Source organism: Candoia aspera, chromosome 2 (genome assembly GCF_035149785.1).
Source record: "Candoia aspera isolate rCanAsp1 chromosome 2, rCanAsp1.hap2, whole genome shotgun sequence".
NCBI lineage: Eukaryota > Metazoa > Chordata > Lepidosauria > Squamata > Boidae > Candoia > Candoia aspera.
Window position 1 is genome coordinate 65975675 of NC_086154.1, and position 17191 is coordinate 65992865.

At 41.8% G+C, this 17191-nt stretch overlaps 1 protein-coding gene across 1 annotated transcript in view; it reads left to right on the top strand.

Annotated features, from left to right (window-relative positions):
* The first annotated feature begins 7273 nt into the window (after window positions 1-7273).
* Window positions 7274-17191, top strand: part of RNF44 (ring finger protein 44) — a 61516-nt gene continuing 51598 nt past the window's right edge. The window contains exon 1 of the mRNA XM_063292107.1: window positions 7274-7558. The gene's annotated coding sequence lies outside the window, so the exon portion shown is untranslated. The remainder of the gene's footprint in view (window positions 7559-17191) is intronic.

Consider the following 17191-nt stretch of genomic DNA (forward strand, 5'->3'; position numbering starts at 1 on the left):
CTTGATGGCTGCTTGGGCGTTTTCCCTGGTGTCCTCTTTGTCTCCCTGCAACGGTTGTGTCCTCCGGGGCTCCATGTGCTCCTTATCTTCACTCCTCTGACGTCTCTCCTTTCAGTTGTTTATGGGATCATGGGTGTGGGTGTCTTTGGGTGCTTGTGTTAATCCCTGGTTTGATTATCTTCTTCCTCCTTTTCCTTAATGATCATGATCCACGTTGTGAGGCTCTTTGTGCCTTGCAACGAGGTCATGACATGGAATCTTCCTTTTCTCCATTTTGCACACATGAAGATTAGCAGTGTCTAAAACCCCAACTGCAGCTGTGCATGCACGAGCTTCAATTGTGCATGAGCTAGCCTCACATTAACTGAATTTTGGGTCACATAAAATGCAATCTGGTATCAATTTACAATTCACACTAAATCAAACATCACATTATTTGAATTCACACTAATTGCAACCTACCTGCATCTTTTCCAAGGCCTTCATGGCTACTCTACCAAGTGCTAATCTGCAGCATATTTCTTCACTGCTTGTTCCTTTACTGCTGGTGGCTGATCCCAAAAGACAGAAGAACAGATACATAAAAGAATAATGAATGAGTCAAGGAGAAGAAGATTGAAAAGCCATGGTGGCCTAAAGTTGATTTGTTCCTCAAAAAGGGAGTGGTGAGAAGTTTAAAGAACAAAAGGCAATGTATGATTTAACGTGTGGATATTTTGAAAGCAAGGATGGTTAGAAAGGTACTGTATGGAGAAGTACAGTCAATAATGTTAAACTATTTGTTTTCCCTCTATCTATTGCTTATCTCAGAACGTACATCAGAATTAAAATACATTCTAATAAATTACAACAGAGAGCCAGTTTGGTGCAGTAGTGAAGGCACAGGGCTAGAAACCAGGAGACCGTGAGTTCTAGTCCCACCTTAGGCATGAAAGCCGGCTGGGTGACCTTGGGCCAGTCACACACTCTCAGCCCTGGGAAGCAGGCAATGGCAAACCACTTCCAAAAAACCTTGCCCAGAAAACTGCCGGGACTAGTTCAGGCAGTTGCCAGGAGTCAAAAACTGACTCAAAAAAACAAACAAGACTGTAAAGGGCAGTCACACAGCAAAATTCAATGAAAATCTTTTATAATAAATCCTCCTTTTGCAGGAGGGTGTGAATAGTCTCTAAGCATTTAAATAAAAACTGGCTTTAGGAGGCTGGCAAATGCTAATTCAAAGTATTTGTTAGTAAAGGCTGATTTTGCAGGGGATGACTATTGGAAGAAAAATACAGAGAACCGAGATTTTCCTAAATGAAGGGGTGATAAAGACAACAGGTAGGAGTTCTAAGCCAAGGTTTGCCCGGCTTTGGGGAGAGGAGATGTTGGGAAAAGGGTTAGCCTAAAAGAACTGAGAATGATTTTAAGGATGGGAGAGGAAGAAAAATGTTTGGGAATAAGCTGCAGAGGAGAGTTTGTGAATGGGGAGGATTTAAGAGAGACTCAGATCCAACTGACTTATTAGAAGAATTAGAAGGAGGAGGAGTTACTGCAAAAGTAAACCTATTCACTGGCTTAGGTGTGATGGAAATTGCCATATTTTCTTCTGAAGCAGAAAAAAAAAAAGACAAAGTGAGATTTTCACAGCTGAGCGGCAAAGATGAGGTCCTCCTTGGATTAAAAGAATTACTATTGACTTCCTTTCCTTCCTCCTGAGGATATAGTTAATTAAAATAAAAGAAAACCAAGTTTTCACTTCAGGATGGTCAGTCCAATTGTGGAAATCATTTTTAAGGTACCAGTTGGAAAGAAGGAAAAAATGGCTTTTACTTCTCCTGGGCTGGGGAAGGGAGAAGAATGAGGAGGTATATGCGGCAATTTCTGTGGCCAGAGGTCTTCAGTCTTACACAGGATTTACTTTCAGTCACTGAGATTTCAGGGATGTATTTATCTGGTTTACATTTTATCTTTCCTTCAAGAAGTGTATGTATAACTCCTGCCCCCATTTTTCCTCACAACACAACCCAGTGGGTAGGCTGGGCTGAATTGGCACTAGTGAGGTTCCATGGCTAAGGGTGGACTTGATTTCTCCCAGGTCCCAGTTCAACAGTTTAACCATTATTACATTGGTTTATTGTTGGCGATCCTCAACCAAAATTCTTAAAAGATTAGGTAGCATCAGTGATGTCCTTGATCCTGGTGTGACAGAACTTTTCTGATACCAGTTTTTATTTCTCCCCAACATTCAGGTTGGCATAATCTTGAGATAAGACATTTCTGCCAAAGGCAGCACTGTGGATGGCAAAACTTTCCTAATAATTAGGCTGGCTGGGACTCAAGCAGCTGATGCACATCTGGAGTTCAACCTTAACATAAAGCAAACCTTATACCAGCTTTTAGAAATCATTAAGTCCCAAAGAAATCTAAAAAAGGTCATACATACATACATACAAATAAGGATACCTTATAACACCACTATATAGGATATGCGTAACAGCCAAATTAGTTATGTACCGTACTATGAAAACAGTGGTAAGATTCACCCAACACATTTAACCAGATCTGTTAAAGACCCACAGCTGCATTTGCCACACATGCTAACCTTGGTTAGTGCTGATCTTGTCCAGTTTTCTGTGGCTTAATGGGTTCAATGTGTTGGAATTATTAGAGATCAACTCAACATTGTCTCATTAGCATAATGGAGTTGCTCTAGCAAATCGCATCTCTATTGTGCTTGTGGGATGTCACGTGGGTCACCTGATTTCCTCTTCCTCCTCCTCCTTGGGGATTAACAGTCTCCATTACCCTCGTGGGCAGACATGCAAGCATGAAGAGCTGCAAAATGCAGCTCTCCCCTTTTTTCACCATCCAGTGATGATTAAGTGCTTTCTGCTATGAACCTACCTGTATCTAGATCTACTGAATGGAAGTAAGCTATCTCTATTTTTCTTCATCTAACTACTATGGGAAGACTGAATTTATTTCTGAACATAATTAAGCTTAATGTGTAAGTTCTCTTTTGGTTCACACTTCTACTCTGCAAGATTGCTGTTAGCTGCTTGGAGTTATTTTATTAACGTTTAAAAACTCCATCACAATGAACCCAGTTAATTTTATGACTTACTACATTGTGCAAATCCCTAAAATGTGTTAATTCAGTAATCAGGTTCAGCATCTTCTGTAAGTACATAGTGCTGAGGAAACAGCTTCTTTCTCTTCATATTTCCTGGCTTTTATTATTCTGAAGATCAGTGCCTTAAATAATCATACATTATTTATGATTTTCTATAATCATACATTGAACAGCTTGAAAAGTTAGCAACTAGCAAACCAAATCAACTGTTCAGGGAAAGTCTTATACGTAACAGCCTTCTCAGAATGAAAATCCACATTTCTAAGAATTCTCATCCAAATCTGATTTTTTTTAAAGGTTGTATGCCACTTAAGACAGAATTCTGCTCTTTTTTGTGCACTGAGAGCACTATAGTCTAAGTAGAGACAGAACTGTAATTCAGAATTAATTTTTCCATTATCCCATGCTGCTGCATACTTTATCTGATTAAAATCGCTTATTCATATGGAAGAGATATCCCTAGCATCTTGCACTTCTAGATTTGGTGATTTTTCTAGCATACACTTGACAAGTCTTTCTTTCGATTTCCAAAGAGCTCAGTTTCTTCCTGGGATTATTTCTTTAAGGTCTGAGATCTAAAGCTTTATCCAAGATGTATAGTCTGAAGTAGTTATATACTGTAGATAGTTCAGATAACTTCCACAGGTATTAAACTCATAGAGTAGGACAGCCAGCATGCTGACTGGGGAATTCTGGGAGTTGAAGTCCACACTTCTTAAAGTTGCCAAATTTGAAAAACACTGCACTAAGGCTTCTGTACAGTTCCTCCATGCAGACAAGAAGACAGAGTCATTTGCTGAGTGGGCAGCTATAGAAATCAAATAAATAAATAAATGCAAATATATGTACTGTGTGTAAAAGATCTACTATACATGTGTGGCTGGGTTCATACTAAGTCACTGTTTCCTTAAACTGTAGTGCTGAACACATTATAGTGGCCTGGTTCACATGAAGTACTAAGCCACATCCATGATTTACAAATCAAAGTGGTTGGATTTATACATTGTGCAAAGCTAAAATTAAACAAATTAGATTATAGCTGGGTTCATGTTTTGGCTTACTATTGTAGCTTATTCCTGATTAGGCAAAACATAGCTAAACATGATAAATGAACCTATCCAGACCCTGTTGGAACTTAGGAATCACACATTTGAGTGGATGCCCCACTATAGCACAGGTTTATTGTACGTTTGATTACCAACTGGAAAGCATTAAAATCACAGGAGCCCTTCCAGAAAAAAATGTGGCAACTCTTGCATATAGCATGTGGATATGAGCTTATTATTCCATTCTTTCTTACTCTGAGAGCCAGTTTGGTGCAGTGGTTAAGGCATCAGGCTAGAAACTGGGAGACCATGGGTTCTAGTCCTGCCTTAAGCACAAAGCCAGCTGGGTGACCTTGGGCCAGCCACTTTCTCTCAGCCCTAGGAAAAAGGCAATAACAACCTACCTCTGAAAAATACTGCCAACAAAACTTCATGGACTTGTCTAGGCAATTGCCAGGAGTCAAAACTGACTCAAAAGCACAAAACAAAAACACCTCAATCTGTGCCCTCAGGTGCGCTGGGAATATGTTGCAAACTCGTTCATGTGTAACTTGAACCAAATACATATCTGATCGAATTACATTTCCTGGACAGAAGAAAAAGAATGGTGAGATGAACAGATACAGGAGATTGTCAAATACAGCTTTACCTCGGAGAAGTACAATTGGACAGTGGAGAAATGTAGGGCTGCTGTGCCTTGGATTTTACCCCTCTCTTGTTCCTTATGAGAATGTATTTTCTACCCTCCTTAAAGCCCTTATGCCTTACACAGATATTAGTACCAGTTTCACCAACATAATACAGGAGTTAAAGGCTTAGAAAGGTACGATCTATACCTCTGTCTTCTCTCTCTCTTCTATGCAGCATGGTCAATGTTGGTAGTAGGACAGCCAAATAGGACTAATCATGATAAGTTAACTAGTAGAGACTGACTACAAATAATGGTATGCACAAGTTATGGGACAAGCTATCATGATCACAAGTAGATTTTCACTGCAATCTCCAAGAGCCTATTGCTAAATTTCCACCATATGTTCACTATACTAGTCACCCAGAAGATGTGAACCTCTGCATGGGATAGCTGCAGTTCATGGAGTCTTATTAGTCCTCAAAAGTGTAATGGAAACAACAGGGATATATTCATATGACCTCATTTCTAGTACCTGAGAGGTTTTAGGGATGTCAACACTTACTTGGAGTTCAGTTTGGTCAGAATAGCTTTTCTGTTATTAAGTTTATTTATATACAAGTTTAGACTAGATTAGCATTAACTTTAATATCATGCTGTATCATGATTTATTAAATCAATAAAACATGATTGACCGGATTCACATAACACACAAAGCTAGGAACCTTAATTTACAAGACACAATAGCTGAGCCTAGAGTGAGCAACATTGTGTGGAGCAGGGGAGTAAGAAATATTAAGCCAAGAAAATTAAAGATATATAAATATAGCTCACTATAACCTGACAAGACTATAATCTAGTCCAGGCAGGAAGCAATGTGGGAGCTAAGCGGGCCTGATGGAAGGATCAGCTTCACAATCACTGACAATTACTCCCAGGAGCCTCATAAAGATGCTAAGCAGCACAGGGGACAGAATCTAACCCTGCAGCACCTCACAGCCTAAAGATCACAAAGTGGAGCAAAAATGCCCCAAGAGTACTGTATGAAACCCAACCTCCAGGTAAAAGTGCAAGCATGACAAATCTATGTCCTCAACCCTGACGGGTGGCAAAATCCCAGTCAGTTTCTACATAGGACATGTTTTGACAACTATTCTGTTGACAAGACAGTGAGATGACTCAGAGGGGTTGGAAACAGTCTAGCACTACCGGGCCACTTCAGGAAGGCACAGGTATGTCCCCCCCCCAGTCTAAATAATCTCTCTCTTTCTCTCAGGTGGGAAGAGCTGGCCACAGCAGAGGCCAGCTGCCAGTACCTGGAAGCTCCCCCACCAATCAGTTGCATGGCCAGACCTCTCAAAAAATATTCACCAAACAGCTTGGGGAGCTGCACATTAAAGCAGGAGAGTTGCCAGGCTTGAGAGAGCCAACAGCTGTTTGGCAGGCAGAGAGAAGGGGGGCGGCCAAGATTTTGAGACAGTGGACTCGCCCGCCTTATCACTCAGCTCCTTGTTTCGATGGGTGCATTCTCCTGTCTAATGTGCCCAGTACAGTGGGCCAGATGACCCGTCTGTCAAAACTGACCACTTCCCCAAGCCCCTTTCCTGTACTTACATCGCTTTTCTAATTGGTGGCAGATGGTTTCCGGCTGGCTGGTGACATTCATAACCAGGGAGGACAGCAAAACCAACAGCATTGCTTGTCACAGTCCTTCACATATAAAATCAGGACACCACTATTTGGTGGCAAGCCAAAACAGACACAATGGGGACAGCAAATTTTATGCAGTAGTTTTTTCCCAAGTCAAGAACAGGTTTGCATTTTCACTCAGCAGCAGAAATAGGTAAGCCCTTGGAGTCTGCCATGTGTCTGGGTCAGTGTTTCTCAATCTTGGCAGATTTAAGATGTGTGGACTTCAGTTCCCAGAATTCCCCAGCCAGCATGCCAAGACTGAGAAACACTGGTCTGGCTGTACTGGAGGGAGGGAGGCAGGGTTTTCATAATTAGCTTGGAGCTCTAAGATTTCTTGCTCCTTCTGGAGAACAATTATTACCATCTTCACCACCACACACCCATTCTTCCACCTGTAGATCATCATTCTGTGAAAAGCCTGAAAAATTACTGCTAGGAACACTGCTGTTAAAAACCAGATGGAGGATCCCACTAGAATCTTTGGACTGGAGGATGTAAAAGTGACACAAGCATATTTAATTGAGAGCAATTTCACAAGCCTGTCATCCTCTTTCTCCTCGGTTTATAAGCGCCACATGAAGTGTCTTTTTATAAACATTGCTGGCTTGGCTGCCTGGCTGAGTTCTCCCTCTTAGACGCATGATGCCCAGTCTGGAACCAGCGAAAAATCAATGCCAATTTCGAGTTCGAGAGGCGCGTGCTTTTGGCGCATTACGGGCGCTACCGCGTGAAGCTCTTCATAGGGCCCAAAGGACCCAAACCTTCGGAGCAATACGGTCTTTCGCCCGAGTCTCGCTCCCTCTGCCTGCCGTAGGTGCAGATGGACTGGAGCCTGCTGCGGACGGACCCACTTCCTCGGCAGGGAGAGGCTGCTCCTGCTCTTCCGTGAGCAGAGAAGAACGGCCGGTTCCATCAGGGAGTTAGCCGGGGGGAAGGGGCTGGAAAAGAAGCTGCGGTGGAGGATAGGAGGCGGATCCAGGACGGGCCCGAACCGGGACCTCCGAGGAGGACTTGAGCCCGCGGGGCTCATAGCGCTGGGCTATGCGAGGTGGCTGAATCGGGGGACGTGGGAGGCAGGTAAGGCGACCATTTGCGCCTGGATTGGCATAATTTGCAGGCTTCTAAAACATTCGTAGCCAGCAAAGGCGACCGGGGTGAGGCAGCTCATCGCTCATAGCGGAAGAACCAGGGACGGTCGCAGGACCCTTTGCGCTGGCGGGGGGAAGTTGCAGCGGGTGAGCGCGCCCACCGCAAGGGTAAGAGGAGTGAGCGGGATGGGGAGCCGAGGCGGGCTTTGGCCGGACTTTGTGGGGCGGAAGGGGCTTGGAGGACGGCTGTCGCCTGCAGGTTTGTAGGGTAAGCATCCGATTTTCTCGTGCCTCCGCCTTCCTCCTCGAGAAAAGAGGGCGTTCCCCTTCTCGCTTCCTACCTCTAGCGCGTCTGTGTTTTGCAGCGGTAACGTAACTGAGGTGCACCCGGGGCTGGCTCTTTTGTTCTGCAGGGAGGGGTTGGGGCTCCAAGAGAGATGGTTATGTTCAGTCCAGGCTCTTTTCCTTCCCTTACATTCCCCACCCTCTACGACCCGATCGCTTTAATGTTGGTTTACTGCTTAAAACGCCCTAGGTAAAACAAGATCTGCTTTGCAGAGCGGTTGCTCTAGGAAGGCCGCCCGCCTAGCTTAGGCCGTCGAGTATCATTCGCGCCACGACTACCCGGCTCTTCCTGGCCTCAGGAGGAGAAGCTGCTGCCTTTGCTGTTTGCGTGCGGGCACGTAGGCAACGGTAGAAAGCAACTGGCTGTGCCTGCTAGACTGGGGTATCCCTACTCTATTGTGTTCCGCGCACCTCTGTAACAACAATTGCGAAACGGGGGCCTGCTTGTGTGGGGCGTGGCTTGGGCCGCTAGTGTGAAATGCCCGGTTTTATCCAACTGATTCTCGGTGCCTTAGAGGTCCTTTGTTAGAAAAATACATCTTGGGTGGGATCACGTGGTGTTTTTTTTTTTAAATAAAGGGTTTTTCGACGAGTGAATGGGTTGGCTAGCTGAGAAAGGGTCGACGGATGGCCAGCAAAGTTTTTGCACACCAGTATCTTTTGCAGAGACTGAAGGGGTTTGATAGGTGCTCTGAGTGTTGGAGTGACTTAAGAATTGTGTGCTTTGGGGAGCCCTTTTGGAATTTGGAAAACATTTGGCTTTCCCCTGTCTTGCCTGGTATCGGAGGTGGGATGAATGCTGACAGAACAAAGGCTTTGATGCTTTCTGTTAGGGCTGCTTTACAGAGATGTAGCCTCCGAATAGGCTCAGCTGGGGACCCTGCATTCCTCCTTGTGTCAAAAGGAGAGTAGAATTGTATGATGGAATCTTTGACTTGGTCAGTTGAGTGGCACGGGATATAAATCCCTTGATCTATATGTAATTTGTCAGTGGGGGCACGTTTCCAACAGCATGAGGGCTGAAGGGCCAGCAATGTTAGCTGTGCACATCTGTTGGCTGCTAATGCAGATGCTGATGGTCTCCCTGACTGTCCTGTTTCTCCCATGTAGGCTCTACAGAGTTCTCTTTTTAAGCAGTGCATCTGCTCACTCCCCTGCAGAAGCTAAGAAGAGAAGAGCAAAATGGTAGAGAACAGCTGAGGTCAAAAGGCTTCACTAAATGGGCTGGTGAATTTTCTTGCGATCCCTTTTTGGATTGTCACTGCAGACTTATTTGTCTGTAAATAGTACACATCAAAAAGAGAGCAGCTGGAATCTCTACAGTGTCCTGTGTCTTTTTTTTTTTAAATGCTGTTCTCTGTGAAACATAAATTCAAGTATTTTTCTTGAATCAGTCACCATGGGGTTAGCTGTTTTCAAGACAGTTTTACATATCATTACTGATTTTGGGGAGGGGTTTTTTTTTTGTCTATGCCCACTCACCCACCCACCTTTATTCTGTATTTTGCTTAGCTCCGTACCTTGTGTGTGCATTCTTTTTTAGTATGGCCTGCCTCACATTCTGAGAAATAAGGCATATCCAAAAGTAGGGAGTATGTAATGAGTTTTGAGATAACACAAGATGAGTGACTATTTATGGATGAGGTAATATATTCTGTGCCTAGATGAATTAGATTGAAATTTGAAGATCTTTTGAATACCCGTAAGCTTCATGATGGAGTCATTATTCAAGATTTTCCCAACTTTGACTAGGCAGCAGTTAGACTGTGTCCCATTAATATGGCTGCATCTATGAGATTTCTGGAAAATATTTTGCAGCAAAAATGTGTATGTGTGTATATAATATATAAGTTTGTCATATCTTAAAGAACTAATATTAAAAAATCCTCATTAGGTTCACTGAAATTTAATTTCATGTCAGTGTATGTTATATAATTATATCTTTCCATCTATGAAGTGATTGGAAGCTAATAATAGGTATTTAACTTCTAGGAATACCTTACTACAGACCAACAACTTCTTTAGATGTGATCTTGTTTTGGCAACACTCACTTCCTCTTTGGGTTGTAACCATTTTTTCCCTTGGCTGTGCCCATTCAGAATAAAAATGATAACTGAAAAGCTGGTGAACCAGATGCTCCACCTGATTCAGAATACTGGCCTACATGATTTTACTATAACAAAGTTAGGTGATGAGAGCATGGAGAGCCAGTTTGGTGTAGAAGTTAAGGCACAAGGCTAGAAACTGGGAGACCAGGAGTTCTAGTCCCGCCTTAGGCACAAAGCCAGCTGGGTGACTTTAGGCCAGTCACTTTCTCTCAGCCCTAGGAAGCTGGCAGTGGCAAACCACTTCTGAAAACCTTGCCAAGAAAATTGCAGGGACTAGTCCAGGCAGTTGCTACAAGTCAAGACTGACTTGAAGGTGCACATGCACAAAAAACCCTAGAGTAAACCTTTGTAATGTATTTGACCTCAAAGAGTTGTAACTATGAACTAATTAAATAAAATGTGGAGGAGAGATGCATGCAAACTGAAGATTACCTGACAATCCAGGTGGGCTTTGCACACATGAACACTCCCCCACTTGCTGAACGAGTGCCTTCTTTTCACCATACCATTGTCAAAGGCTTTTCTCTGATGTTATCCTAACAAAGATAAGATAGAGAAATGTTTCCACCTGAGGCTGAATCCTATTACTTCATTGTAGGACCCAGTAGAAGTCTCTTGCCCCTAGGCACTTGGTAGCTGCTTTTAAACTAAATAAGAAGCACATTTTCCCAGTTACCAATGAAATGGACTGTGAGCATAGTAATGCTACTGTTCCTTGTGATGGAGCAGAAGTCATCAACCTGGTGCCCTCTAGCTGGTGCTAGGATTGCTACCCCCAAATTCCCAGCCAGCATGTCCAATGGTTGCATTGGCTGGGATTGCTAGGAATTGAAATTTCAATGTAACTGGAGGGCATCAAGGTGGGTAATTTATTTTGATTCTTTACAAAACAAATGTTTGTATCTTATATTCATCTAGACTGACTTGTCTCAGCAAGAATTATATTGTAGCACAAGAATTATGTTGTAGCAATCAATTTAATACTTGCTATGTGGACAGTAACAGGGAGATGATGGAACCGTTGAGGTCCTTGTTTGCATAGTACTTTTAACAGTTACGTTATTTAATGGTTTTCGTTATCCTTTGTCCTGTTCCCACCTGCTGGTCAAGTAAAGAATGAAAGCAGCTGCAACCTCCTTTGCCACCTCTACTCAGAGGGCAGATGTCTTTGTAGTATTGTGTCAGTAATTACAAAAATATTTTACTTTCATAATTTCAAGAGCCTATTTTTGAGCTTTTCTGTATCATTTTTGGCCATTGCTTTCAAAATGATCTCTGTAAATGCAAAATATTTGGGTTTTCAATACCGAAGCCATGGATTTGGGCTTTTGGTTTGAGAAACAAGACATTTTATCTGGCTTGGTGCATACAACCCAATGTCATAATGTGATTTGCTTGGTTTATGGCTTAGTGTGTTGTGTTAACTCAGCTAATGTGATTTATTCAGTAAATTGTGCAAATGTAGAGTGTGAACATGGCCTTTGGTTTTTTTCTTCATGTAGCTTTGATCATGGTTTTAATTCATAATTCATATGAGTTTATTCTGTAATAAAATTGTCTTTTAAGTGCTATCTGACTTACTTTTGTTTATGTACATTTGAATGTTACTGCTTTAAAGCATTACAGACAGGTGTTCTGTTCACACCCTTACACACTTCAAAAGACCTTTTCAGAATTGAATTCAAAGTAATGCATTGATCTATGGTGGAACTATTAGTTTCAACCCAATTTAAGGAAGTTGATTATATGCAGCAGTTTCTATGTCTTTTCTAAAATAAGATCTAGCTAAGTAGAGATATACAGATACAGATATAGATATATATGATTGTGGGCCAGGTGTGCAGAGGAAGTGGCTGGCTACTGGCTACTTTTCTAGTTCCTCTGGGAGAGGTCGTTAGAAAATTATAGAACCTAATATGAGACCTTTCAGGACAAATGGCAAATGAAACTGAATTTAGAGTTTCATTTACTGTTCATGTTCTGACTCCATAAGAGATATTTTGGAAACATCTCTTAGCGATTAATTTATCTTTTAGGCAAACAGCATCCTTTCCTGTCTGCAGCTATAATAAGCCTTTGCATAAATCTCTTTCTCAACACACAGTGGGAATGAGCTTAATACCTGGTGGCTGTGGTGTTCCTTAAAAAAACAAAAAAACAGCACCACTCAAATCAAGCACAATACATGTGGTATTCTGTACTGTACTCTATTTTAAAAGCAGTGTGTGCAAATGCACACTGTATTTTCCTAGGCATGTCTAGATGCTGGCTTTGAACTGGCCTCTGGGTTCCCTAGCAGTTTGCAAGCATGCAGAAATAGCTATGGTCTTTGTGCCTTTGTCTTCTGTATCACCTCTATAAACATCTAGTGGTGTAACCAATGTCCTTCCTTCTGGGGAGGGATAGCTAATAGTGAGGGAAGTTTGGTGTTTGGTGGAAGATGGGCTGAAGGGCATTAGGGGAAAGTAGTGTTCCTCAATCTAGTCCAGTGTTTCTCAACCTTGGCAACTTTCAGATGTGTGGACTTCAACTCCCAGAATTCCCCAGCCAGCATGGGGAATGGCTGGCTGGGGAATTCTGGGGGTTGAAATCCACACATCTGAAAGTTGCCAAAGTTGAGAAACACTGATCTAGTCTCTTCCATCTGTCTTAGATGGCAGCTCTTGGTATCCCTAGGCAATGTGCTTTTGCCAGCTGAGGATGGACTTGCAGTTCAGCACATGTGGAGGACATCAAGAAGTCTGCCCTACTGAGTAGTGACTGGATAACATTACATTTGGGTTAAATTGGTAACCCACCTTTTCAAAAGGAACTTAGCATTGCATGGTATCCCTTTAACAATCCCATGTAGAAATTTGGACCAGGTTAGAAACACCCCATATATGAAAATTAGACATGAAGCTTGCTATAACCCTGAAGTTCGGGGTTGTCCACAACCCCATTCTGTATAAATCCTGCAGTGTGAACTGGGACTGAGGAGGGCAGATTAGACCGTAAAGGTAGATTTATAGACAGTAGTTCAGGAAAGGGTTCCAACCCCCAGTTGTCTTAACAATAACAAGAGTTAAAATACTTCTGCCTCTCCTACTTCATTGATTAGATTGCTGGGGAAAAACAGTCACCAACAGTGGGGAAAAGAACAGGAAAGGAGGTTTTTTTATGAAACAACTTGTAAACACATTTCATTATGATACTTACCTAGTCTGGTCTGAGTAATTCTTACTGCATGTCCAGTGGTTATGCTGCTTGGAATTTTGGGAGATGTAGATAATCTACTGAGGAAGCTAGGACTAGGTTGCGGTCAGTTTTGAACTTAGTCATATAGCAAGGGCATCAATAACATTTTCCTTGCTAGTTTTTATGAACTAATTGTGTCATGAGTAAGGATGGCGAGCAGGGGGCTCCCACCCAGACTGTCAAGCGCATGCGTAGCACTGAGGAACTGTTCAGCCATTCAAAGAGACACAGATCGGGACCGCCTTAACCTTTGGGGGTTATATGGCTGGGTTTTCCCACGCTTCCTCAGTTTGTTAGGATTCTTGTTAAGTACTACTAATAAATATTAGAGACCAAGTCGTTGTCTCAGTGTGTTTCCTGGTAATCAGGACAAATTGGATGGAGAGGGTATCTCTTATTTCAGATAGTCCATTGAATCAGGTAAATCATTGCAGGGATGCAGATGATGCAAATCACATAATTTGTAATGCATGATGTCATGTAAATTATGTATGACATAAAAGATGTAAATCTGTGATGACATCAGTATGCAGATTGCAACAGAATGTCATTCCCTGCACACAGAGTCCAGAAAACCAAGGTTTTAGTACACACACACACACACACAGTCATGTGAAAAAGAAAGTACACCCTCTTTGAGTACTATGGTTCTACATATCAGGACATAATAAAAATCATCTGGTTCTTAGCAGGTCTTAAAATTAGGTAAATACAACCTGAGATGAACAACAGCATATGACATACTACACTGTGTCATTATTTTACAAAAATAAAGCCAAAATGGAGAAGCCATGTGTGAAAAAGTAAGTAGACCCTATGATTCAATAGCTTGTAGAACTACCTTTAGCAGCAATAACTTGAAGTAATTGTTTTCTGTATGACTTTATCAGTCTCTCACATAATTGTTGAGGAATTTTGGCCCACTCTTCTTTACAACATTGCTTCAGTTCATTGAGGTTTGTGGGCATTTGTTAATACACAGCTCCCTTAAGGGCCCACCGCAGCATTTCAGTTGGGTTGAGGTCTGGACTTTGACTGGATCATTGCAACACCTTCTTTTCTTTTTCAGCCATTCTGTTGTAGATTTGCTGGTGTGCTTGGGATCGTTGTCCTGTTGCATGACCCAATTTCGGCCAAACTTTAGCTGTGGGACAGATGGCTTCACATTTGACTCTAGAATACTTTGGTATACAGAGGAGTTCATGGTCGACTCAATGACTGCAAGGTGCTCAGTTCCTGTGACTGCAAAACAAGCCCAAATCATCATCCCTCTGCCACGGTGCTTGACAGTTGATATGAGATCTTTGTGCTGATATGCTGTGTTTGGTTTTTGCCAAATGTGGCACTGTGCATTATGGCCAAACATCTCCACTTTGCTCTTGTCTGTCTGAAGGACATTTTTCCAGAAGTCTTGTGATTTGTTCACATGCAACTTTGCAAACTTTAGCCATGCTGCCAAGTTATTTTTAGAGAGAAGAGGCTTTCTGTAAGAACTGATGCAATTAGTTCCAATAATGACCTGACTCATTCACAAATGGAATATGCAGAATTCAGATTTATTGAGTTCCAGTGTACAGAACAAAAGAAAAGCTGCGATTGGGAGATTCCTGCCTAAATTAGCTCATTAAAACTTCCCAGCAATCCATTTCCCCCCTCCTATCTATTTCCCACCTAACTTCTAACGGTCAGCCATACCAGGCACAGATGTCTCTGGCAGGATGGCCTTGACTCCCACCCTACCAACCCAAACAACAGAAATTCACACTCTGTGCAATCCCCCTCCCATCTTGTTCTTGACACGCGTTGAGTTATCATGGCAAGAGAACACGATCAGACAATTCAGCAATCATTTGATTGTGGAGTCTGACACTTTCTCCTGGCAACCCTTCCAAAAAAACCATACTTGTTCAGTCTTTTTCTAATTGTACTGTCATGAACTTTAATATTTAACATGCTAACTGAGGCCTGTACAGTCTGAGATGTAACTCTTGGATTTTTTGCAATTTCTCTGAGCATTGCACAGTCTGACCTTGGGATGAATTTGCTGGGGCATCCACTCCTGGGAAGATTGGCAACTGTCTTAAATGTTTCTCACTTGTGAATAATCTTCCTCACTGTAGAATGATGGACTTTAAATTGTTTGGAAATGGCCTTATAACCCTTCCCAGATTGATGGGCAGCAACAATTGCTTCTCTAAGATCATTGCTGATGTGTTTACTCTTTGGCATTGTGTTAACACACACCTGAATGCTCGAGACCAGCAAACTCCTAAAACTTTGGCTTTTATAGAGGTGGTCACACTTGCTGATGACCAATTAATCAAGGGCATTTGATTAGCAGCACCTGGCTGCTACTTAGCCTCTTAATACCTCTGGAAGCAGTGAGGGTGTACTTAGTTTTTCACACATGGCTTCTCCATTCTGGCTTTATGAAATGAATAATGACACGTCATTTGTTGTTGTTCATCTGAGGTTGTATTTACCTAATTTTAAGACCTGCTAAGGACCAGATGATTTTTATTATGTCTGATACATAAAACCATAGAACTCAAAGAGGGTGTACTTTTTTTCACACGACTGTATATATAGTAATATATTGTTTATATTTTTATTATTTCAAAAATGTTCAAAGAATCTCATTAATAAGAGTATTTAGTAAAATCCATGAATAAGAGCAACAAAAAGGCATCATTCAGTTAAAAGTGTTTTATAAATGGCTCTTAAACTTGCAAATATATTTGTGCCTTATAAAATGTTCTAAAAAGAATAGTTGAGTTGTGCTACCAATGAAAACTTCAAAATGTGGCACATGATATCACTTATATGCATACACTTGTGCAAAATTTAAAAATAGTGGATGGGGGAGAGAAAAATGTTAGGTTTGGACCTTGACATTAACCATTTCCTCCTAATAACAGTCAGAATCAGTCCACCTGTTTGCCATGGAATAAAAATTCTCATTTTCTCTCTTTTCAAGTAGTAGGTTAGGGAACTGATTAGAACTTTAGCAAAACCATACTTATATTTCTGAACCAGCTCAGAAACTTTGTGCCAGGCAGGGATTTCTAGAATCTGAGGGAGGCTGAGGCAGAATGTTTATTTCAACCCTGGCTTTCTTACTCCTATGACATTTGCTTAAGGGCTACATTCAGAAATCCTCTTCCCCCCGCCCCCAGCCCCATTCTTTCATCTCTGTGTTGTTCAAGCATGGGAAAATAGGAGGAAGGAATATTAGGTATGTTCATTGCTTTGAGTTATTTATAAAAAATAATTAAGGCGGGATAAAAAATAAATAAGTAAAATATGATAGGATATATTTGTGAGTCACTGAATAAGCTTTCTGACTTAAGCAGCAATGGGTGTGTGAATAACGAATCCTCAAGTCTTATAAGCTCCTTTGAAGGCAAGAAGGTGTTTTGGCGTGCACATGGGCATTTGTATGGACCGCCTGCCTGCAGTTCCTTTAACAAAGCACATCCTGAAGTGCCTTTTTGGTTTCAAAACTGAGATGCTGCATAGACCTATTGCCTGTTCCAGCCAAGGGGAGTCCTGAATACAGAGTTACTGTAAGATGCTGCTTCCTATTTTCCCCTTCAGTGCAGAAGTCTGATTATCTCTCTCTGCACTGGACACTGAATGTGGCTTATAAAATGGTGGTAGAAGGAATGTTTCCTTCAGCAGCAGTAGCTGCTGATTAACTTTTTTGTGGTTCCTATTTACAGATAAGTACAATAACAACTAAGAACAGAGGAAAGGGTAAAATACTTAAAAATGTATTTGTAGCTTGTGGGGAGGGTAGTACTTTTTGGTCTGTGTCAGATGCAGGGAATTGATTGGGCATCAAAGCCCTGATTAATTAGGGAGAAGGGTTGTGGTAAGGACTATGGATTTCTTGGTAGAAGTGAATGGGAGTTTAAAAAAAGGTTTAATT